This window comes from Dendrobium catenatum, unplaced genomic scaffold, assembly GCF_001605985.2.
Source record: "Dendrobium catenatum unplaced genomic scaffold, ASM160598v2 fragScaff_scaffold_698, whole genome shotgun sequence".
Lineage (NCBI taxonomy): Eukaryota > Viridiplantae > Streptophyta > Magnoliopsida > Asparagales > Orchidaceae > Dendrobium > Dendrobium catenatum.
In genome coordinates, this window is record NW_021319160.1 from 35,357 (window position 1) to 62,022 (window position 26,666).

At 32.8% G+C, this 26,666-nt stretch overlaps 1 protein-coding gene and 1 long non-coding RNA gene across 4 annotated transcripts in view; both read right to left on the minus strand.

Moving 5' to 3' along the window:
* The window catches only part of LOC110097415 (calmodulin-binding transcription activator 4-like), a 70,331-nt gene that overhangs the window by 8,895 nt on the left and 34,770 nt on the right, over positions 1-26,666 (minus strand). The window lies entirely within an intron of this gene.
* Positions 16,757-18,288, minus strand: LOC114579896. Its single transcript, XR_003701136.1, has 2 exons — positions 17,719-18,288; positions 16,757-16,939 (listed from the first exon to the last, which is right to left on the minus strand). It is a non-coding gene; the product is annotated as an uncharacterized LOC114579896 (long non-coding RNA).

The following is a 26,666-nucleotide window of genomic DNA, read 5'->3' on the forward strand; positions in this document are numbered from 1 at the left end:
AACGGGCAGATCATCAGAATTGTGACTATCTCCAATACATCCTGACTTCCCATTGCCCTGCGCTGCCAAAGTATCTCAAAATCTCTGTATACCTACCCTGGGTAGATATCGTCAACGTGAGGCCTTATATCGATCTCCCTGTCCCGGCGACAAAGTACTCATAGGAGCCTGAGTCAAACATACTCGCTCCCTAGCTCCTGGTACCCGGGTAAATCGGCCCAAAGTCCCTTCTGCGGTCAAAGACAAAGAATTGTTCATAGAAGATTCTGCCTCCCCATCGGCTCGAAACGCTCTAATATAACGATCCTTGAACTCTTATTCAGGTCCGGATAGCTCCTCCTGTCTCGCCACTGATACCATGCCAACGCCTTCCTCCAGAACAATCCTACCGTGCCGTCAGCCTCTCATCATCTGTCAACGCCGTTGACCTGCAAAGTGACGCTCCACCTTGTATATACAGCCATGGCCATCTTCCCCCTCAAAGATGGCATCTTCAACTTCCTTACCTTCGATCCCTTCCGTTGCCCCGGTACTCTCCATAACCTCCCATTCCTCGAAGATGAGGTCTCCCCAGTATCCCGATCCTCCCTCCAACGTTGGTAACCGAATTCTTCGTCATCAATCTCCTCTTCCCCCTTTCAAAATCACACCTCGAACGCTGAATTCAGCACCTCAACGCTGATATTCTTCTCTCCTCTCTCGCAAAATTGCACTACCTTCATATTCCCCCCGCCTCCTCCAAAATCCACACCTCGACGCTGAAATCAGCACCTCGACGCTGAAAATCAGCACCTCGGCTGTCTGAAAATCAGCCACCCTCGGCGGGGTTCATTCCATGCTCATCTCTCTCTAGAGAGTGGCCTCTAGAGGGTCATGTCGTTCCATCCCCATTCAAAGATCTCAAAGCGCCGCACGCACGCATGATCCACGAGAGCTTTTTAGGAAGCTTTTTTTAGGGTTTTGAGAGGGAAATTTGAATGTAGGGACTGTTTAGGGATTTCCTTTTGATTTGTATGCAATAAATAGTAGATTTTCCTAGGGTTTGAGCATCTTGAATTTGGCTGAAATTTGAGATCTCGTAGATTTAGGGTTTCTTTGGGCTCTAGCGGCGTCTACAGATTTGGGAGAGATCGATCCTCCTCTCGAATTGAGGATCAATTGTATCTTTGCTGTTTTATTCATCTACTAGTGAAATACAAGAGTTTTTCTTCGTTTTCTATCAGATTTCCTTGTCAATTTGCTATTTTTCTGCTGTAAACAGCAGATTTCTGCTGTATTTCTGCTGTGGACAGCAGTTTCCATCGGATCAACTTCAGTTTTGGTGAGAAACACTTGGGAACTCAAGTGTTTCCTATCAAATTTGTATCAGAGCCACCAATCACTCTTGAACTTCACTTTCAAGATCACCACTCATATCACGGGTTAAATATTGTAGTGGCTCCAATGCTCCCACCAAGATTGCCCATCTTCCTTCCTCTAAGGCTTCCTTTAATAGGGCCAAACAACTTTGAATCTTTATTAAATTTTTTCTTAAGATGAACTGACTTAGAAGGGAGTTTGAATTTCCCATCTTCAAACAAAGCTTCTCCATTATTTACTTTACTAAATTTGGACAAAGGAGTACTCACATGCTTCAGATTTTCAGAATCATGAGAGCTATCCGTACCTCCGTCACCAACCATAGCAGATTCAATTTCAAACAAACCTTCTATATATCTCTCACCTTCTCAATAAAATCTTCTCTGAATTCAGTTTCAGATTTAGAATTTATTTCATTGCTTCCATCCGGTACTGATGAATCAACAACCTTGCCTTCATGGAGCTCCTCTTGATGATTTGTCTTTGTATCCAAACCATTATCCACAACACAACATTCAGCATCTTGATCAATCTCACCGTCTTCTAGTTGAACAGGAACTTTATCAGCAACAACTGCATCTTTGGACAATCCTGACTCAGAAATTCCTGTTTCCAAAATAGAAGCTTTAAATTCGAAGTTGTTTTGTAAAAATTGGATTGCTTAACTTCAGAATCCAATCTAGACAATTCCACATCACTTCGTTCAGCCATTACACTGTTTTTCCCAGAATTCTGAACTCCGGCTGGATCAACTATTAAAACTTCTGAAACCTGAGCCATTTTTTCTACACTCCCTTTAATGTTTGCATCTACAGAATGTAATAACACATGCTCACCCAAAACAGGATTATCTGAAATTTCCACTTCCATTCTAGCCCCAACCTCAGAATCATGAGATAGCACTTTAAATTTATTAGCATTTTCCATATGACCATGAGCAAGGTCTCCAGCTGAAGGATGAGCCATAGAATTCTGATTCTAAAACTTGTTCATCCTTTTATTCTTAAACTTCACGTGTATCCAAGGACCATATTCTCCAGAATGATCAATCGCCGTTTCTTCTTTACCCAAATCTTTGTTCCCATCATTCAATACTTATGCATTTTATTTTGATCTTCTTTAATAGCATCCAGACACATTTCAATCTTATGGCCTATCTTACCACATTTGAAGCACAAAGATGAAATTTTCTCATACTCCACTTTTGAAAAAAAAATTCATAAAAACCCTCAATCCAAACACCATTAGCTAGTTTAGAGTCAAGGTTCATACGAACACAGGCTCTTGCGAATTCTCGTCTGCCCCATTTAAACATTTTGCCATCCGAGAACAATGGAACTCTTATCTTTGAAACAATCTTCATAACATTCACCTCATCCCAACAATGTAGAGGTAGATGAGGCCACCGGATCCAAATTGGTGATGATAAACCTTTTAGTGATGTTGGTGAAAATTGAGGTGTCCATTTATCCATCCCTATTATGTGTCTACCCACAAACCATGAACCTCCACTTAGAACTTCTTCCATTATTTGAGAAGATTGGAAAGAACACAAAATCCAATCTAAGCCCAATGAGGTGAGATGGAAAGTTCCAAATCTATTCTATTGTCTCCTCAATTCAATGCTACAAATAGAAAATGGAACACCTTTTCCGAAAACTTTCAACACAAGAGATTTTTTAAAAAGTTTAACATTCTCACATACCTTATCCATATTCAACTTAACCACCTTTGCATCACCCTCCTCATCAGGAATTGTTTCCACATGATTCACTTTAATATGATTGGTCTTAAACCAATCATTTTCCGAACCAAATTTGTTGTTGTCAACGTTCGGAACAGCCTTCATACTATTTTCCGATCCTTTTGCAAATCCACATGATTCCATTTGCAGTTCTTCATCAGCAAACAGACTTTATCTTGTATTATCACCTTAGAATTCAAATTTGAATGTTCCTGAATTTCTGCAACATTTTCAGCAACAGAGGAAAATCTGTTTACCTTCAGTTTTAAGCCAATAGAAGATGACGCCTCCGAGTCATTAGCCATCCCTGACAGTAGATTTTTGATCGGAGAGGAGTGAACAGCTGAATCCTCTTTATCTAGGGATTTAATTACCTCCTTCCCCTTACCCAGCACCGAAGCAGATTCGTGCATCATATTAAACCGTCCATCCTTGATGATCAAATGTCTCTGTTTATACATTCCTTCTCGATTTGAAATACTCATGCTTTTGGATCCACCATGATATAATTCATTAGGACACTGCGAAGAGTATGGAATGGAGGTTTTCCGATCATCAGCAGCCGATGACCGGCGACCCTCCACCATTCAAACCAGCCGGGAAAAAAGGATCGGAAGAATTCAAAAAAATGAAGATGACACATTCTGCTTTGGGAATGTCGAGAATGACATTTTTCTTAAGGTGGGTAAATTGTGAAATCCTTTAAATTTTCAAGATTTATTTTTGGTTGACCTAGAGAAGTCCAAATCATAAATCATTTTCGCTAAAACATTTATAATGTCATGTTTTAGCTTCCCTAATTTTTCCATAATTTTTGAACACTGTCAAAATTTCTTAAGAAATCGACACATGTTGGTAAAAGTGGGATTTTCGGGACCGTTAAGTATCTGTTTTATAAACTGATTTCACCCGAATGTTCTAAATAAAATTAGCTAATTTATTAGTATTTTTCTGTAACTTTTAGATTTAAAATATAAGAGAATTTGAATTAAATTAATATTATAATATTAAATAATTAAAATAATTAATATTTTATTAATAATATCCTAATCCACAAACAATTATATAAGCATTTTCTAATTCATTTCCCTTAACATAGAACAGTTTAGGAGAAGATAAGAGAAAAAGAGGAGAGAAAGGAGGAAATTCGGATTTCCAGCGACTTCGAGCCGTTTTCATCCGTCGACGAAATCGGGAAAGTTGTTTGTCTCGAGATAAGGCACATAATGTCCATCTCAATTTTCAAAAATGTGTAAGTTTTAGCGAATATTTTGATTAAAATTTTATATTCGTTAGAGAAAAAAAGGGATAACTTTGCACAGGTAAAACTTTCATCGTATAACTTTTTGTATGTTATAGAGATTATGATTATATATATTTTGAATATTTTCTAAAAAATTTTCACCCGGGGTTTTGAAATTTGTGAGGTTTTTATTGAATATAAAATTATCGAGATATTAAAAAATAGTGTTGTAATACAATAAAATTTTTAAAACATTATTTTACACAATCTCTAACAATTTGGTAATTTTTTGAAAATGTGCATTTTTGCTTAGTTGGATTTTCTGTTGTATACCGTCAATGTTTAAAATTGCGTAATCGGGCATTGAGGCGTTTTTTGTTCGTGAGGCAAGGCGTAAGCCTCATGGCGTTTTGAGGCGTAAGCCTCAAAATCAAAAAATTGCATAAACATAAAATGATAAATTTTGTATATATTAATGAGTAAATAATATATAAAACATAAAAAAATACTACTTACCACATCTTTGAGGGTAAATAGCAATGACATATCACATAAGAACTCATAAGTCATCAACACTCATCAGTCATTACTAAGAGGGTCTTCATTTGAATCATTATTATGATGAACTACTCTATCCTCTTCCTCCTCTCCTTTAGAGTTCAATGTCTCCTAATTAGCTCCTTTTTTCTTATTATTAGTTATCTTCCTCTTTCCTAATATTTTTGAACAATATCATAATGAATAATAGTGTAATACATTAATAAAAGTCTAAGAAAAAAAATTATATTATTTATATACCTTTTTGGATTTGTTCTTGAGTTGTGGTGAATGTAAATGCTTTAAGACCATCAAAGAAATCAACATTTAAATCTTTATCTTGTAATTTAGACGGCATCACTTCAACTTTATCATTTAGAAACCACTCATCATCAGATGCCACATCCTCGCAAAGCAAAGGATATTCATCATCAATTAATCATTTTTTCTTCAAAATCTTATATCTGAGTCTCCTATTGTACATAATGTATACCAATGAATTCATCCTCAATGTAGACAAGCGATTTCTTCTCTTTGTATGTACTTGGTTGTAGGTACTCCAATTTCTTTCACAGCCAGATGAAGAGCATGTCAAGCCCAAAACTTTTATAGCAAAACACTGCAATTCTGGAGTCCCATCACCAAATTGAATCAACCACTCAACTAATATTTATATAAGAGAGTTTAATTAATGCGAAAAAATAACTTTTAAATAAGTGTTTAAACATTAAATAAAATCACCTGGAGATCATTTGACAATTGTATCATTTGCTTGTTGTAATCCAAAAAAACCTTCTTTGTTCCTAAAAGGTACCAATTATATGTCAGCATTTGATATTTCAGTTGCATCACTTATTAAACGATCCATGCAATGATACAATCCCAACTTTATTTCAGAGCTTGTAGACTTGTTTTCTGCATATTGATACTGAGGGTTTAGGTAATAGCCAGCTGCATGCAAGTGTCGGTGAAGCTGTAGCTCCCACTTATCATCAATAATATTCCAAATTTTCCTAAAGCTTTCCTCATTGCCTCCTAAGTTGGAGGCAATCATCTCTTTGGCTTCATCCATGACATTATAGATGAAACCCATTGCAGGCTTCTTCTCAGCATCCACCATCCTTAAAACATGAACTAAAGGTCTAGTGGTTCTAATGGCATATAAGACACTTTGCCAAAATCTATCATTTAAAATAATATTTCTAATCTCTTTTCCCTCAGCCTTTTTTGCCCAAGCACAACTCAACCACTGTGTAGATGTGAACATAGCCTCTAAAGGTTGTCTAGTATCCAGCATGCTCTCTAAGGTTAAATAAGCGGTGGCAAATCTTGTAGCTGCTGGCCTTAAAATTTTTTTCTTTGAAAATTTTCTCATAAGAGCTAGAACCTAAGAGTGGTTATAAATAAACTTGGTTATTTTTTTGCTTTAATAAGTGCATTTTTATGTTAAGGTCAAGTAAGCGGTGACAAATCTTGTAGCTGCTGGCCTTAGAATTTCTTTCTTTGAAAATTTTCTTATAAGAGCTAGAACCCAAGAGTGGTTGTAAATAAACTTGGTTATTTTTTTTGCTTTAATAAGTGTATTTTTATGTTAAGGTAGCTTCCCAAGTTTCTCAAGAATCAGATCTATGCAATGTGCAGCACATGAAGTCCAGTACAGATGTTTCCTCTTCTCCATAAGTTTTTTACCTGCAGCCTTGTAAAAACTTGCATTATTTGTCACAACTTGTACAATTAAATGTTCTCCAACCTCATCAACAATACTATCTAATAATTCAAATATGAACTCAACATCTTCAACCTGGTCAGATGCTTCAATTGACCTTAAAAATACAATATCATAAGGATTATTAACAATACTATCTAATAATTCAAATATGAACTCAACATCTTCAACCTGGTCAAATGCTTCAATTGACCTTAAAAATACAATACCATAAGGATTATTAATGAGGATGTTGATCAGACTTCTAAGTTTGATATCAGACCAATTATCTGACATAATTGTTACTCCTGTTTGGGCCTAAGTCCTCTTAATTTCTTCAATGCTTCATCAATGCTTTCTAACTCCTTCAAAATCCATGTTTACAAATCATACATGGTTGGAGGTTTGAACCCTCTCCCAAATGCTCTAACTGAATGAATCATGTTGTGATAAGCAGATGATGTTGCAACATTAAATGAAATTGTATTTTTGTAGAAGAATCTACCTATATCCTTACACACTGTTCTCCGTGCCTCCCTTGCATTTTCTGGGGCCATTCTGTGTAGCAGGAGGCCTATCCTCTAATGTGTCAACCATATAATGATCCATAAGCCCTCTAGTACCCCTAGATGAAATGGGCTTCATCGAAGAAGATGAATCCCTAACGCTGCGCTCACTCCCGTAGTAAGAGCCAACATCAACTCTATCCTCAAATTGCTTCTGTGCAAGATGTTTTGACATGGTAGACTTATTCATGTTTGACTTTATAACATCCCTTACAGTATCAAGAACTTTGGAGCATGAAGCAACATTCTTGTGAGACCCTGAAAGGTGTTCCTTCATCCTAATCACACCACCTTTCACAACTTTATCACAGTAATTGCATTTTAGATATACATATGTTTTATCACTTCCTCCTACATCCATCTGAGTGTTATGTTTCCATGCTGGATCTTTTCTATGACCTGATGTATCTTTTTTCTTATTTCTGATCATCTTTTATGAGAAAAATAGGAAGTAAACCCTAACTCCAACCATAAAGGCACGAATAAGAAGAGCTTAAAGCGGTAGGTCAGAGGAGAAAGCAGCCTCAAACAGAAGTGACCGGACGGAGAAGATAGCAGCCCAAGTCGCAGTAGAAGAAACCTCCAAGGCTCCAAGCAAAAGGCGAAGAGTAGCTCTCGTTTCTTCAACACTTAAACCCCAGTAAAGGTTTAAGTTGTATGTGCTGCGTCCCTATGAATATGTCGGGCTGTCGAGGAAGCAGAAATTTCGTACACTATGCGTATGTAATGCGTATATTGTGCGTATTCACTGCGTATATGATGCATATTTTGTAATTCTATTTTTAAAGTATTTGTAAATTAATGTATGATTTTTGTATTAATAGTTAATAAAAGATATGATTTTCTGCGTAGTATGCGTACTATATGTGTTCAATTTTTTATTGTACGTAAAATTTGAGTATATTGTGCGTAATATATGTGTACACGATGCGTATATAATGCGTATTATATGCGTAATTAATGCGTACTCTATGCCTACGATCTGCATATTTTTTAAAAAATTCATTCAACAAATACAACTAAAAATAATAGAACAATAAAAAAAATCTGCGTATTTTCATTTAAACAATAAAGAATATCTATATACAAAATAAAAAACAAAAGGAAAAAATTACAAATTTACAATAAATACAATTGAATAAAAAACATTTATAACAAATACAATTTACAAGAGAACCTATGTACATTCTACTAAAAAAATTCAACCAAAAGAATTTTAGACGTAGGGCCACAGGGGTCCACAGCTAACAAAATTTGAATATTGAATATTAAATGAAATGTCAATAAAGGCTCATAAAAATTCAACTAACCCTCCCAATCATATCTGACACCCATCAGTCCACAGCTAACGAAATTTATTACTTATGTCATGGCCCATCAGTCCATACAAATTTAATGTAATGTGTAATGTATGCGTGTATTATGCATATTTTATGCGTGAGTTATGCATATTATTTAAAAACATTAAAAAAATATATTTTTTTAATTTTTTTCTTTAAAAAAAATGAATGTATTAATAGTTAATAAAAGATAAGATTTTTTGCATATAGTATGCTTACTGGATGTGTTCAACATTATATTGTGCGTAATATAAGCGTATATTGGGCGTACTATATGAGTATATGGTGCGTGCGTTATGCTTACTCTCTGCGTAAATACTGTGTATTTTAAAAATAAAAAATCATTAAAAAGTATTTTTTTCCTTTAAACAATAAAGAATGTTTATGTACAAAATAAAAAATACAAAGAACATTTATAACAAATATAATTTTGCAAGAGAACTTATGTACATTCTATTAAAAAAATTCAACTAAAATAATTACAAGAGAAGCTTTTTTTTTTTTGACTGCACTTAGGGTTAATTACAAGAGAAGCTTGCTTTGATGTTTAGACATGATTTTCAAACAGAAGCAGCCCTGGATAGAAGGAAATTTTTTTTACTTCAGAGCTAAGTTTAAGGCTGCGGGTAATTTGTGATTCGTTTGAGGATAAGGATTACCTAGTTCCTTTGAGGATAAGGATTACGATTTTAAAATGTACTTAGTTATCCTCATCCTCAAAAGAATCACAAACCAACAGCAGCCTTAGACTTAGCTCTGAAGTAAAAAATATAACCTTCTGTCCAGCCTGCATTACTTCTATTTGAAAATCATGAGTTACCCTAAACCAAGCATTCCCGCATTATATAATAAAAATTTTAATGCTGAACAATAGTAAGCAATAAAATGTCAATAAAGGCTCATAAAAATTCAATCAACCCTCTCAACCATATATACCACTCGTCCCTAAACAACTAATGAAAATTATTATTCATGTCAGAGCCCCTCAGTCAATACAAATTTATCTTAATTAAAACATTTAATATAAATTTATAAATATGGAAATCTGCGTAATGTATGCATATATTATGCGTACTATATGCGTCTTTTATGTGTGCGTTATGCCTATTATTTAAACACATTAAAAAAATATTTATAAAATTATTTTTTCCTTTAAACAAAAAAGAATGTCAAACACTAAACTTTAAAGGCAAATGCTAAATACTAAAATCCTTTTAAACAATACGTTATGCGTACTCTATGCCTATGACCTGCTTACGATATGCGTGTATTATGCGTGCTTTATACGTCTTTTGTTCGTGCGTTATGCGTATTATTTAAATGCATTAAAAATATATTTATAAAATTATTTTTTCTTTTAAACAAAAAAAGAATGTCAAACATTAAACTTTAAACGCAAATGCCAAACACTAAAATCCTTTTAAACATCATATTCCTTATGCCTTATCCTTAAATACTATCCACCAAGATCTCTAAATACTTTGTACTTATTTAAATACATTCAAGACTAGAAAATGAAATCATAATAATCACATTCAGCCTAAAGTGTAATAACAAATTTTATTTCATTGTGTAATACATATTCCTCATCCTTTTAATGTAAATAACCTAAAAACAAAGATCTATTATCTTAATTATAAAATATTTAATAAAAATTTATAAATGTGGAAAACTGCATAATGTATGCGTGTATTATGCGTGCTTTATGCGTCTTTTGTGCGTGCGTTATGCGTATTATTTAAACACATCAAGAAATATATTTATAAAATTATTTTTCCTTTAAATAAAAAAAGAATGTCAAACACTAAATCTTAAACACAAATGCCAAACACTAAAATCCTTTTAAACAATACGTTAAGCGTACTCTATACCTATGATCTGCTTACGATATGCGTGTATTATGCGTGCTTTATGCGTCTTTTGTGCGTGCGTTATGCGTATTATTTAAACACATTAAAAAAATATTTATAAAATTATTTTTTTACTTTAAACAAAAAAAGAATGTCAAACACTAAACCTTAAACGCAAATGTTAAATACTAAAATTCTTTTAAACATCATATTCCTTATGCCTCATCTTTAAATACTATCCACCAAAATCCCTAAACCCTTTGTACTTGTTCAAATACATTCAAGACTAGAAAATGAAAACATAATAATCACATTAAGTCTAAAGTGTAATAACAAATTTTATTTCATTGTGTAATACATATTCCTCATCCTTTTAATGTAAATAACCTAAAAACAAAGATCTATTATCTTAATTAAAACATTTAATAGAAATTTATAAATATGGATAACTGCGTAATATATGCTTGTATTATGCGTGCTTTATGCATCTTTTGTGCATACATTATGCGTATTATTTAAACACATTAAAAAATATGTATAAAATTATTTTTTTCCTTTAAACAAATAAAGAATATCAAACACTAAACCTTAAACACAAATGCCAAAGACTAAAATTCTTTTAAACAATACGTTATCCGTACTCTATGCCTATGATCTGCTTACGATATGCGTGATTTATGCGTACTATACGCTTACGATATGCATACGATATGCGTGATTTATGCGTATGAACATTAAATAAGTTCTTTTTTTCATCAAATCAATATAAATAACATTTATACACATAAGCGAAAAATATTTATAGACATACATTTTACAAACAATGTTACTAGAAGCGAATATTTACAGACATACAATTTCATGAAATAAACATTTTACGGACTAGTCACTAGAAGCGAATATTCAGAAATAAACATTTTACAAACAATGTTAAAAACTTCATCAGCAGTGAAAGGAATGGGCTGACCTTTTAGAATAAAGTATAGCTTTGAAATATTCCACCTTGAGATCAGCTCATAAACAAGAGGGACATTTTGCGCAAACCTAAAAAATTGCAAAAATTGTATGATCTTTAAACGTTTCAATGTATCAACGACTTCAGGAGAAATTTGCTGAGTAAAATTATCATAGATTATTCGAAAAGTTGAAATATAGCATCTATAGGTAATTGGATGAACATATATCTGAAAAAAATATATAAAATAAATTAAAAAGAGACACACAACATACGCATAAAGTACGCACAACATAAGCAAAGATCACGCACAACATACGCATAGAGTACTCACATCATACGCACAAGCACACATAGTATACGCACAACATACACATAGAGTACTCAGTGATTATGCCAGCGTATGCACATCCTACTTGCAAAATTGACACAAACTACTCTATTTTAAAAATTTAGGGTTTAATTGTTAAAAACTTAAAATTTAGTTAGGGTTTAGGTTTTAAATTTCAACATAAATTCATAAACCCTAAATATAGAGAAAATACGATAGCATACACATAGCTTAAGCATAAAATATGAAGAACTTCAAAACCCTGAACACCTACGCATAGTATAACCCTAAAATACGTAGAACTTGATTCGAAAACATGTCAGCAAATTACCTTTTTCATTGAGGGTGATGACATCTGAGAAGAAACTGAGTGAATGCTTGAAATTGCTTCGGAGTGAAAGCTTGAAACGTTTGCTGGAAGTTGAAAACCGAAACGCTGCGTGTCCTGTGAAATTTTTCTGCCATTTTACCTTTACCAGAGTTTAAATGTTGATGCCACGTCGACATCTCACTAGGCAATCCAGGACTCCACGTCGGCAATTGGGGGTTCGAACTGAAAAAAAAATTAGGTTATTTTTTTTAGAGGCGCCTCAAAATGTGAGGCGAGGCGCGCCTTATGGCGCGTCTTAGTAAACTTGAGGCGTAAGCCTCAATACCTGAACTTATTGAGTGGGCTTTGAGGCTTAAAGGGATCATATTGCGTCAAGGCATGCCTTTTATTGTGCAATTTTAAACGTGGTGTACCATTATACAATACTATAAAATTTTGATACATGCTCAATTACTTTTTAATTATTATAATGTGATAATATATATGCATATGTGATTAAATTATATCTGTTGGGAGCCATAAGGGGCGAGAATATTTTGATATTCTGTCTGTGTCAGAAAATTTATGTGAGTTATAAAGGGTTCCTTTGAGATTCTATCTGAGACAGGGATATTTGATATGTTATGGTGCTATAAACACAAATAAAAAGGGAGTCATAAGAGGCCAAAATCCTTTGAGATTCTATCTGGGTCTGGGAAATGCGATCTGAACTACTCTGTGATATAAATTTAAATTTATTCATTTGTTTAATACTGTTATTTGAATAATATAATAACTGTTATGCATTTATTACATTTTCCAATTTTATAATTCTCAGTTCAATTATTTATTTAAACTGCAATTAACTATTTTTAAATATTCAACAAAATATTTGATAAAAGAATATTTGAAAATTTAGATTAGTTTGTGTAGTTTGCTGAGGTGTTGTAGCTCACTATGGTTTTACTTCTAATTTTTAGGATCTGGAAAAGAAAAAGAGATTGTGGACTAGCTGCTCAAAATCATATCTGAGGTCATAAGTATGTTGTTATTTTGATTTTTGTACAGTCATGACTAATTTAATTTTCAATTTTGTAGCTCTTGCTTGTAGCCATGTACTGTAGTGTAAATATTTATTTTGATGAATTAAAGAAACTTTATGAATGAGTTTTTCAGTATTTGGATATTTTAGTCGCTCTCTAGTTCGTCATTTATTTCAATGAATATCGACAGAAAATTTGAAATAATTCCAAAACTAGATCTTGGGATTTGCATATCACAGCTCAACAGGATAAGACATGTCCTTGTTTGGTTGGGTTATGACATACACCTCCTTAATGTCTCAACTGCAATGGGAAACACCAAAAAATATGATACTCAAGTGAAATTCCACTATAGCTTAACGACCATGAGCAAATCGCTTACGAAGAACTTGTTAATCGCTAGTGTTGCGATGACTTTATTTTGTATCAAGCAACATAGACTAACTAAATGAAGTGCTAACTTTGAGCCAAAACTACTCTCCATAATAATCCTCATTGTAAAAAAATAAGTGTTCAATAAGAAATGATATATTTATTTTACTATTTTCCTATTTAAACTACTACTCAATGGTTTTGGTAAGAGGCTTCCCCTTCCCTAATGGAAAGGAGGGATTTATGAGTGCTGGAGAAATTCTATCATCCTCCATGGATTGCACATTTTGCAATCGAGCACGACATAAAAAATAATATAGTTTCCTGAAGGACAAAAATAACATTTTCCTATGAACTCAATAAAAAAATTTACAATTTAATTTTAAACAAAACTTTTCCCATTTAATATTTGGTTAAATAAAATTTATTTTATTCTATGATTAATTACATCTCAAGCATTTGTTACTTGAGAAAACTTTTGATTAAACTAGTGATTTTTTAAAATAATAAAAATATTGGTTAAAAACTTCATTTTGAGATTTATGAAATTCTTATTTAACAACTTTTGGCCTTTATGAATTTCAAGAATGAGAAGATCAACTTTAATTGAAATTCTTTGAATGAAGGCCAAATGAATGAAGTATGAAGTACTTGATTCTGAGGAAAACTCAGAGGTACTCAAACTATCTAATATTGAGCTTTACATTTTAGAATTCAATTTTTATTTCAGTTGACCATTTTAATTTAGAATGTTAGGGCTTATATTCCAACAATATGTGTTAGAGGAAATGCTCAGAATGTGAGGGCTTTTAAAGTGATTTAGATCAATAATTGCCTCAGACCCTAAAACTAAGGTGATAACTACTGAGGAGTAGGGCCTCGAAGCTAAGCCTAATGGAGTGCAAGAGACTTACAAACTACACCTTACATGATATATAGCTAGCCCAACTTCTTAATTTATTGTCCCACCTAGAAAGGGCTATCAACTGACCCACCTAGTTCGTTTTAAATCATGAAATCCGGTCTCAATATATATAAAGAGTAGGGAGGCTATTTTTGTTTAAAAAGTAGGATTTATAATTTGGCTTTGAGGCTAAGATGCTGACCATGTGGGTATGCAAAATGCTAACTCACAAATGCATATTTTTGGTTATCTGATCCTTAAGTTGAGGCTTTTCTACACGAGACTCAATGGGCTTAAAAAATTAGGGACATTTGGCGTCTCTAAAAGGAGGGATATTTTGCTATCTCATAAAAGTTTAGGGGTATTTTGGCTACCACCTACAAGCTTTTAAGGGTTATTTGGTTATCACATAGGAACATTTGTTGTCTCCTAAAGATCAAAAAGCATTTGACACCTAATAAAAAATTCTAAAAAGTATTTTGACAACCAATTAGAGATAGAATATATATGAAAATTTACATAAATCCTAATAAATTCTAAATTAAAGCCCAAACAAAAAAAAAAATCATGCCTTAATACCTTTATAATAGCCACCATTGTTGTAGGTGTCGTCGGAGATTACATAAAAGCTGCACACCAGTACCATCTCTAAAATTTGATAGTATTACTCTTATCTTTATGTTGATGATAAATATTTATAAAAGACGAAGATGATTAAAATAAATGAAGAAGAAGCATATTAGGAGACATTGGACTCCACGGGATGAGACAATGGAGATACTAATTTGTTATGACGATGCTCAAGAAAAGACCCCGTTAGTGATGACAATGCATATGATTTCTGAGTTTATAACTATTTCAGCTTTATTTAAGAATTAATTGTAGATGAGTATAAAACTGAGAAATAATGAATTTGATGTTGAACTTGATGTTAATATAAAACTGTTATACAATTCTTATATTTTATATTATTTTGCTCTTAGATTTCAATATTTCACGCAACTTATCACTTCACGTCTTGTGCAATTTTTTCATATGTATGTCAATTTGTTACTTCATAGTTTAATAAAAAGTTAATATGTACATATTTAACATATTAATCGGGTATTATATAAACAATCACTTTTAGCCTTTGATTTTACTTACGTAATTTTTGAATTTGGCTTTTACGCCTCTAAACGACTTGAGGCTTATGCCTCACCTCACAACATAAAAACGCTTCAGTACTAAATTGAGCAATTTTAAACCTTGCTTGATAGGTTTTGTCAAAATTTTCCTGCCAACAACTTAAAATAAAAAGTGACTTTCCACTTTGTAGCTATCTTACGATTAGCTTTAATCAAAAGTTCATTTTTTGTTATTGGGAGGGATAATTAATCATTGGAATTGTGCCTATGAAAAATCTATAGTCAGATCTTAAAGCCATGGCAAAATCTATAGGTAGTATCTTTTCTAAACTCTGATGTCTTCTAAAAATTGAGCATTTTGTGCCTATCTTATGATTAGCCTTAACCATAGTTCATTGTTGTTATTAGGAGGGATGATTAATCATAAAGATTTGTGTCTATAAAAAATCTAAGACTAGATCATAGAGTACTAATGAAGTTTCTAGGTAGTGTCTCCACTTTAACTATGATATGTCTTCTAAAGATTGACCAACAACATCTTTAAAACTCTTGCTACAGGAGCTTGGGGCGTCAAATTTAAGAGCCAATAATGTCCTGATTGGCAAGAGATCTTTAGTGAGCCAAGGTTAATCTTAAATTTATCACTCTTAGAAAACTATTACGGAGAGTAGATGAATTGTTGCTCTATACTTAGGATGATCAATTTTACTTGAGATGAGCAAGCTATTAGGCTTCACCATAGCCCGTAAGCTTCATCATACCGAGATTAAATTGCCTCCATTTGGGTTGCATTGTCCATCAGGGCACATTGCCCCACTTGCTTAAAACCTAACATGCCATGTTCTCAAACTTATTAAATATTGATCACTGCATTTACTTTAACTTGTCATTAAACATGTTATGACTTATGTAAAATACACTTGTAATTTCAACGCATGTATAACAAGGGAGATGACAAATAATATATGTTTTTCCTTCTTTTTTTAAATGTTATCAATTAGAAAAATATTTATATAATCAAAAGATAACTTTTAACTTTAATCATTAAAATTTAAATATGATCATTTGCACATAAATACTAAGTTGTGGACAAACATTCAAAAATATGAATAATTTATAATTCATTTCATACTTAGCTTTAGTTTAAGTACAATGTCCATGCAGAAGACTAAATAAGTCGCTTCCTGAATTAAAAGATTGCATCTCTTACCTCTGCGACGAGCAACCTGTAACACCCCACAGTACCTTGACTAGTAGTGTAGAGTGTAACAGCTAAAACATATCATTTTCTTTCCTTAAAGTTTTTGAAAACAGTTAATCACTAGCATAACTATACGAAGTATCTCATAAACCTTCATTGATACATTAACTGAAGCACTTAACAGTTTAAACATCCATAACATAGTTACAGAGCCACTAAGGAACATCCAAACAAAATACTTCAAATGAGTGTTTACATACCCTTATCTAATCCTTACTATCAGATATATAAATAATACATAACATTGAGGTACTTGAAATCTAATCAACAACAACTTTATCTTTTCCTTTGCCTGTAAAAACAGCCAGAAGAAAGTTCTGGTGAGCTATGAGGCTCACATAAGCTATGCAAAATTTGATAATAATAAAAAAATGAATTGATAAAATGAAATACAATATTAAGCTAATCATTGCATCAACTTATCATTATTTGTAAAGCATAAAAAACATCATACTGAATTTCACCCTTTTTGTCATTTGAGATAGATACTGAATATTTAATCTTTTAAAAGAATTGGCTATACTTTAACATATTCAATGGAGCCCATCTAAACCTGGCATTATCACCATTGAATTTCATAGAGGTCCCTTTTGCCTCTTTAGGGGTCCCTTTTGCCCCACCTGCTATGCAGGTATCCATTTCCTTGGGGTCCCTTTTGCCCCATCTACAATTCAGGTTTCATATCGGGTCCCTTTTGCCCACCTGATCATGTAGATATCTTAACATAACATAACATAGCCAATCTTTATTAAATAAATATTCAATAACTCTCAATTTCCTAATTCATCTCTGTTATCACTTGTATAACCGTATAAGTGTTGTAAGAAAGTTTGACATGCATTATCTAACACTTGCAAACTTCTTTCGTTAACATATCATTAGAGCGATTGAACCAACATATTTGATCAAATATCATTTCACTTTCCACATAAAGTACATTTATTTATACATGAACACTTTAATGAAATCTATTATGGTTGCTATACAAGTATTCATAATGCATTGAATTACTCAAACCATTGCAAGGACACAATAAATATAAAAATTAGTAATTAACTTTACATAACTTACCTCCTTGATGAATCGTCTCTTCCAATTCTCTACTTCGCACCCTTCTACGATTGTAGGTCACTATGAAATCTTCTCTTTGCATATATATATATCTGAAGAATCTTAACTTTCTTCCAATATTCTTATCTTCTATTATTTCTCTAAAATTCCTTTTGATTCTTACTCTTCCAAATCCTTCCAAGGTTTACGGAACTGTTGAATTGTTCTTCAGAAAATCCTTTTACAATGAACCACAGTTTTTCTACAGAGTCCAGAAATTCTCTCTTCAGTCTTCACTAGCTGAATTCTGCTGCAACCGAACATTACTGCAGTGCAGATACTCCATACCGAACTGAACTACAGGACCCGCGTCACTGTAGCGAACTATACTACAGTGATTTCTGCGATTCTTTCTTCACAAATCAACGACATTTGCTACAGTTCGGGAGAGTGAAGTTCCGAACTCTCTCAGGGATGAATTTCTGCACCGAAAGCTTCTACAGGAAGCCTTTTTGGATGCATTTTGAATGTTGATAAGGATCAAAGAGTGGACCCCACAACTCTAACTGCTCTCATAATAACCAAAGGGAAGCATCTATTCAAAACACACATATATTTAATATTTTGTTTAACAAGATATATATATTTAATAAAGACTAATTTATTTTAATTAAACTTATTTAATTACCAAGAAATTTGGGTTGTTACGAGCAACCTCCCCAATTCAGACATCATATAACCTCCTACAAGTATAAGTCACCTACAACAACTCAAATTACTTAATTTGACAAGTTTGTACAAACATCTATTTGAATCTTATAATTACATATAATTACAATTATTTTCTACCCCAGAAACATACCTTATAATTTCCTCTTTTCAAATACAATTTAAAATTCCCAAAATTTCTCCTCCTTGTATGCTATGGGATTCCTAATTCACAATTGAATATAATTGAGTTAAATTTTACACAAAACAACTATTTACACAATATACCAAAATCTCAACTTTTTTCTTCTTCCTTTTCTTTCCTCTTCTTTCTCCTCTTTTACGCTCCTTTTTCTTCTTCCTTCTCCTTCCACTTCTTCCTTAAATTTGTACTCCATCCCAATTTTCCCCTTCACCTATAGTTTGCACTTGATCTTAGCCCTCCCACCAAAACTCCAACACGCAAGAAATACCAATCTGAGAGCTCCTCGCATGCCAAAAATGAGTTTAGCTGGGAAGGAGTACGGATTAAATGCAATTACTTGTTAAATTCCTTCATTTCTCCTTCACTCATCTATTGCATGCAGCCAAAAGTGCTCAAATCCTTGGATAACTCTGGCCACAATGATTTCTATAATTGAACTGTAAAAATAATAAAAACTTCATGAATTCTACTTCAATCGAAACCAATTCCATAACTCTCACTTTCTTGCAAATAACATATACTTTTTTATGTCAAATGGCTCCATCTAATTAGTAGAACACAATGACACACGTCTTAATGATTTTGGCGAAAGTTAGAATTTTAGAGTATATAAGAGATTGTGAAAATCAGATCGAACATCGAACCGGAAGGAGACGTTCAATGTTCAACAGTTCAACAAAGGTTGAATCAGATGACATAATAAATATTAAAATTATTCAAATATAATATAAATTACATGATAATTAAAATTTTAAAAAGTAAATACATAATTACCTTGATTAAAGCTCTTGAACAAGCTTGATTAAAATAACATAAAGCTTGATAAGAAGCTTGATTAACCATTAATATGAATATAAGTATAATTATATTACAAATATAGATATATGAGCATTAAATGAATCTACAAATTAAAGATATTTATATTATAGATGTATAAATATAATTTCTTAATAAGAATAATATTTAACGTGATATATAAATTTATAATATAAAAAACTTTTATGTTATTAACTTTTATAATATGCATTATAGCAACCCAAATTTGTCGCCCAACCCAGCCCAATTTGTGGTCTAACTCATCCACTATTCATGCAACTTTTTTAGTCCACAACATAGAGGGATTTTAAATAGTTGTCACTATATGGTGTAAAGTACACACAACTAGCAATATAATATGCTATGTGAGGTGGCATACACATATCATGGTTGAATTTATCTTCATATGATAATAATAATTTTTAAAATTTTAAACCATTTAATAGAAGTAAAATATACTTATTAAATTTTTATTAAAATAAAATTTAATATTTGTAGAACCAACAAATTCTACAAAATCAGGACCGATTTGATAGTTTTTCACTGGAACCATCAGTTCAAACTAGTTCGAGTCAATTCGATGCAAATGCGATTTTTGAACATAACCGGACCAATAACTTGATCGGTTCATAATCAAACCAGCTAGTCCAATCGGATTTTCAAAACATTGGGCGTATATGTATTTTTCTGGGCGGTTAGAAGATGGTTGGGGCCCACTATCCACTAGTGAATGTAAAACGTGGATAATCCCTATTTTTTTAGTGTTTTGCTGAGCGATAACGGGCTGGAGAGGAAGCACTTCCGCAAGCAATTCCCTAGTAATTTGTTGGAGAAGGTTGAGGCCGCATACAGAAAGGAACAAAGTGGAATTGGTTAGTCTAGAGCAAGTTTTTGCGGTGATAACTAGAAGGACATAGGGAGACTTTCAACACAGTTGCTGAAGGGAAGGGTTTGATTTCTGTAAAGGAAGATTTTTGCATTTTTCTGGAATGAAGGCTAGTGAAAGCAGTGTTATTCAGGTGCTGTGAAATACATTGAGGTATGTAAACTTGCAACTCGTTGTAACCATAATTGCTAAGATTTAAGAATGATTAATATGAAATTTTGTGGTCAAATGTAATTTGATATCAAGGTCAGTATGAATTGATGATATGATGAAGTTTAAAAGAGGAAATTTAAAATAAGAAGAAAAAAAAAAACAAAGTACCATTATCTTTTATGTTATCTAAAATAAATAAAATTTCTAAAAGATGATAACCTATTGTTGTAGGTTTATTTGTAGATTTATGCAGAAAGATGTTTTGCATTATTCATTTTATTGTATGTTAACTTTTAATTAATTTGCATAATTTATTAAGTTTCATATCTCACCAGTACTTTATTACTGCCTGTTGTTACATGTAAGATAAAGGGAAAGGTGGAAGAAGACTAGTTTACAAGTATTTAAATTTTATGTTAATATTTATTATATGTTTGAAATCTACTCTTATTGTTAGTAAACAATTTTAATGTTGTATTACTTTGAATTTGTTTGGATTTCCTTAGTGGCTCTATATTAGGTCTATGATGAAACTTGAGAATTATTAGATGTTTCTTTTGTTGTATCAGATGATGTTTATATGATCTTTTATATAGATATGAATGAAATGAAATGAAATGGAATGAGGTGTTTAGTGATGAAAATTTTATGTTTATTCTTGTTACACTCTATAATACTATTAAGGAGTGCTGTGGGGTGTTACAAAAGTGATATCAGAGCAAATGTTTAAGATTCTGAGGATTTAACTACGTAAGCATAAGCAAATCAAGTTGTCTAGAAAATTAAGGTGAGATCTGATGGAATGATTACAGAGCCTAGGAGAGTGTAGTATTCCTAAGTTAGAGATAAGTCTAACTTCATTTGAATTATATGTAACTTTATTTTGGGCTTGTAAGTAAGTATATGAAAACCTCTAACAAGGAATATATGATTATAAATGCATAACTCTTAATGCAATACATTGCAAATATAATGGCTAATAGAATACTTGAAGGGATTGAGAGTCAGTCATCTCAGCCTACTAGGATCTCTGAGGATCCTGAAAATGTTGCACCAAAAGGAGGTAGTGCACCCAATGTAGATCCTACACCAGTAGGATCAGATGCAGTTAATGTAATGTCAGGGAATTTAATGCAAATGCAAATGATGAGCATGATGATGCAGATGATGGAAAAAATGCAGTCTATGGTGGGATTTGCAACACCTGATGTTCCACCTGTAGTTACACCAGTCACTCCTACCACTCCTGGTAGTAGACCAAATGTTGAGGCATGTGATTTTGTGGGAGCAGAGGTGGACAAACATTTAAAGCTCTTCCAGAGTTTAAAACCTCTATTGTTTAAAGGAGTTGATGTTAGACGTGCTGAAGAATGGATCATCAGGATAGAGAAAGTTTTAAATGGAATGAGATGTCTTGAAAATCGACGTGTATCTTTGGCAATCTTTATGCTAGAAGGTGAAGAAGATAGATGGTGGAGGGGACAACAACTGAAAAAATTCACATGTAGATCAAAGGATTAAATTATGTGGGAAGAATTTGAGCAAGTCTTCAAAAAGTGATATATTCCTCCATCAGCTAGGCAAGCAATACAAGAAAATTTTGTAAACCTTAAGCAGGGAGCAAAGACTGTTATACAGTATGAAGCAGAATTTACAACTCTGTCAAGGTATGCTCCACAGCTAATTAGTATTTCAGAGGAAAAATGCTACATATTTTTGAAGGCTCTGAGAGATTCATCGAGACAACCTTTTCTGAATTGGTGGAAAGTGCCATACTTTTAGAGAATGACATAGAAGTGGTTAAACAGAAATGAGATAATAATGATAGAAAGAGATAAAGTGATCACAAAGGTGGATCATCCAAAAAGCAGAAATTTCATCAGGGATAATAACAGCAGTCTACAAGGTTTCCTGTGATACAAGTTTGTGCAACTTGTGATAAATCTCGTACAGGAAGATGCTTGATGAATTCAAAAAAGTATTATTTGTGTGGAGAATCAGGTCACATCAAGAGAAATTGTCCAAAAAATATTCTAGGAGGAAAGGAATTTAGAGGTAGTTAGAGGATAGAGCAATACAGAGGTGCTAGACCATCATTACATCAACCTGCTTTGAAGATAAAAGGAGAAAGCTCAGATGAAGCAGTTAGATCAGCACTAGCACGAATATTTACTTTAACTTCTCAAGAGGCCAAAGAATCTTTTGAGTTAGTGATAGGTACATTAAATATCTTAGATTTACCTGCTAAAGTACTTTTTGATTTTGGTGTGTCGCATTCTTTTATATCTGAGATATTTTGTGAGAAGTTGCATATGAAACTTGTCAATTTTACTCCTTGGTTAAGTGTTAGATTACTTGCGGGTAATTATTTAAATGCAAGTACATTATGTTTAGTTAATTTTCTAATAGTTGGTAGAAAGTTTCAAGTAGACTTGATAGTACTTCCATTAGTGGAGTTCGATATAATTCTGAGAATGAATTGGCTAGTCAAATATTTTGCCACCATAGAATGTTGGAAGAAAAAGGTCAGGTTTGATTTGCCTGGAGAAAAAGTATTTATTTCCAATGTGAAAGGGGAGTCATTTCCTCATTGATGACGTCTAGTCAGGTGCATAAAAGTCTAAAGAGCAGGTGACTTGATTTTCTTAGCAAAGTTGGAAGTGACAATAGAAACGAATAATAATATACATTCAATTCCTGTAGTGAATGAATTTATAGATGTTTTCTCAGAAGAATGGAAGGATTTACCTCCAAAAAGAGAGGTGGAAGTTTCAATAACTTTGCAGCCTAGTACAAATCCAATTGTAAAAGTACCTTACAGAATGACAACCAAGGAATTACAAGAGTTGAAAAGTCAATTGGCTGAATTTATTGAAAAGGGTTTTATCAGACTTAATTCATCTCCTTGGAGAGCGCCAGTGTTATTTGTTAATGATGATTCAATGAGACTCTGTATTGATTACAAAGAATTAAATACGGTAAAGGTTAAAAACAAGTATCCTCTTCTAAGAATTGATGATCTATTTGATCAGTTAGCAGATGCTTCTATATTCTCCAGGATCGATTTGAGATCAGGTTATCACCAGGTTAGAGGAGAGAAAGTGATGTATAGAAGACTGCTTTTGGTACCAGATATGAATACTAGGAATTTTTTGTTATGCCATTTGAATTAACCAATACTCCTATCATTTTCATGGATATGATGACCAGAATTTTCAGACCTTATCTAGATCAATTCGTAATTGCGTTTATTGATGACATATTGATCTATTCTAGGAATGCTAAGGATGATGCAGATAATTTGAAGGTTGTGCTTAAACTGCTGCGACAACATAAACAATTTGGCAAATATTCCAAATGTGAGTTTTGGTTGAAGAAAATTTCATTTTTGGGACACATTGTCAGTGGACAAGGAATTTCAGTGGATCCAGAAAAGATTAAAACAGTATGGAATGGCCAAGATCAACGAGTGTGATAGAGGTCAGAAATTTTTTGGGATTAGCAGGATATTACAGAAGATTTATTAAAGGCTTTTCTCATATTGTTTTGCCTTCATCTAAATCGACCAGGAAGGATATATAATTTGAATGGATCGATGATCGTGAGAAGAGTTTTCAAGAATTGAAGCAATGTTTGACAACTACACCATTATTGACAATTCCTTATAGAACTGAGGAATTTTTGTTGTTCAATGATGCTTTTTTAAAAGGGTTGGGATGTATGTTGATGCAAAATAAGAAAGTTATTGTCTATGCTTTCAGACAGCTTAAGCCTTATAAAAAGAATTATCCAAACTCATGATCTAAAGTTGGCAGTAATGGTATTTACCTTGAAAATTTGGAGACACCACCTGTATGCGGTAAAATGTGAGATCTTTATAGATTATAAGAGTATGAAATATATTTTCACTTAGAAGGAATTAAATCTAAGGCAGAGAAGTTGGCTAGAATTGATAAAAGATTATGTTCTTGACATCCAGTACTATCTTGGCAAAGCTAATGTAGTAGCTGATGCCATTGTTTAAAATTGCGCAATATGAGGCTCGCCTTGAGGCCCGCTTCAGCGTAATTCCAATGAAAAGCACATTAAGGCTTAAGCCTCAAACTTCTTTTATGAGGCTTACGCCTCAGTTTAGCTGAGGTTGAGGCATGCCACACCTCGCCAACATGAGGCTTACGCCTCACCCTTTTTTTTTTAATTAAAACTTACCTAAATCCTAAATTAAAGCCTTGAAAAATCACGCTTTAATGCACCCCAAACTGCAGTAACTTCCTTTCGACTGCCTTGAACTCTGTTTTCTCCAATGTTAGCATTATCGTAGCCATCAAGGATCACTTGAAACTCGCACACCACAATCACTTCATCTAAAATTTTAAGAGTATTAATCTCATCTTTATATTAATGAAAAATATTTATGAAAGAGGAAGATGACTTAAATAAACAAAGAAGCAAATTAGGAGACATTGGACTCCATAAGATGAGAGAGGGGAGAGACCAATTTGTTGTTAAAATGATGACTCAAATAAAAACATCTTTAGTGATGACAGAGCAAATGAAATCTAAGTTTTTGTCAACTACTTATTTTCTGGAGGAATTTAATGTGGATGAGTAGGGAACTGAGAAAAAAGGAATTTGGAGTTGAACTTGTTATTATATGATACTTTTATGTCATTTATATATTTAATATTATTTTGCCCTTATAATATTTGAATTTTAATTTTATTTCATGTAATTTACACTTGTCACTTTACATCTTTTGCAATTTTTTATTTCATATATATGTAAATTTTTTACTTAATAATTCAATAGAGAAAGGTAACATGCCATCCTTTAACATATTAATTTGGTATTATATAAAAAATCAATTTTAATATTTATTTTGGCTTAACACAATTTTTTGATTTTGAGGCTTACGCCTCAAAACGCCTTAAGGATTACGCCTCGCCTCACGAACAAAAAATGAATACTCAATTGCGCAATTTTAAACCTTGGCTGATGCATTGAGCAGAAAGTCCAAAATACAGGTGATTATATGTTGACTAATGAAGGAGAATTAATTATAGAAACGAAAAACGTACAATTGGAAGTCAAAATGCAGGGAGATCAAGATTATGTTAGTCTTAATCAGATGTCAGTCCATCCTTCTTTAGAAGACAAAATCATTGAAGCTCAATAGAATAGTACTGAATATCAAAAGTTTATGGAGCATGTACAACCAGGTCAATAAAAGATCTAAGTGTTGACGAACATGGCACAATCAGGAGTAATATGCATGTGTGAATACCAAAAGAGTCAGAATTGATTTTGGAAATTTTATATGAAGCACATAATTCAGGTTATTTAATTGACCTTGGAAGCACGAAAAAGTATAAGGATTTGAAGAATTTGTTTTGGTGACCAGGAATAAAAAGATATATGGAGATTATGTGGCTAAATGTGATAAGTGTCAAGTTATTAAAGCTGAACATCAGAAACTCAGTGGCATGTTGCAATCATTACCGATTCTAGAATGGAAGTGAGAAGAAATAGCAATGGATTTTGTTACAGGATTATCGGATCAAGGCAAGAGCATGATTGTATATGGGTTGTGATTCACAGACTAACAAAATCAACACATTTTCTTCCTATTTTTCAAACTGATTCTATTAAGAAGTTGTCCAAGTTATTTTGAAGGAAATCATCTCATTACATGGAATTCCTAAAGTTATTGTATCATATTGAGATGAATGTTTTACATCAAAGCTATGGAGGAACATTCATGGAAGTTTGGGTACATAGTTAAAGTTCAGTACAACATTTCATCCACAAATTGATGGTCAATCAAAAAGAATTATTCAGGTGTTGGAAGATTTGTTAAGAATATGTATATTGAATTTTGGAGTAAACAGAGAAGATCATATTCCATTGATAGAATTTGCATATAACAATAGCTACCAGTCCAGTATCAAGATAGCTCCCTATGAAGCTTTATATGGCAGAAAGTGTAAAACTCCTTTGAGTTGGTAAAAGGCAATTATTGGGTCCACAATTAGTGGATCAAGTTACTAAAAATTAAGATTAATCAGAGATAGACTAAAAGTGGCTCAAGACCGCCAATAAAACTACTATGATCCCAAGAATAAAGTGGTAGAATTTGAAAAAGGAGATTTTATATTTTTGAGGGTGAGACCAATAAAAGGTGTGGCTAGATTTGATCAAGGT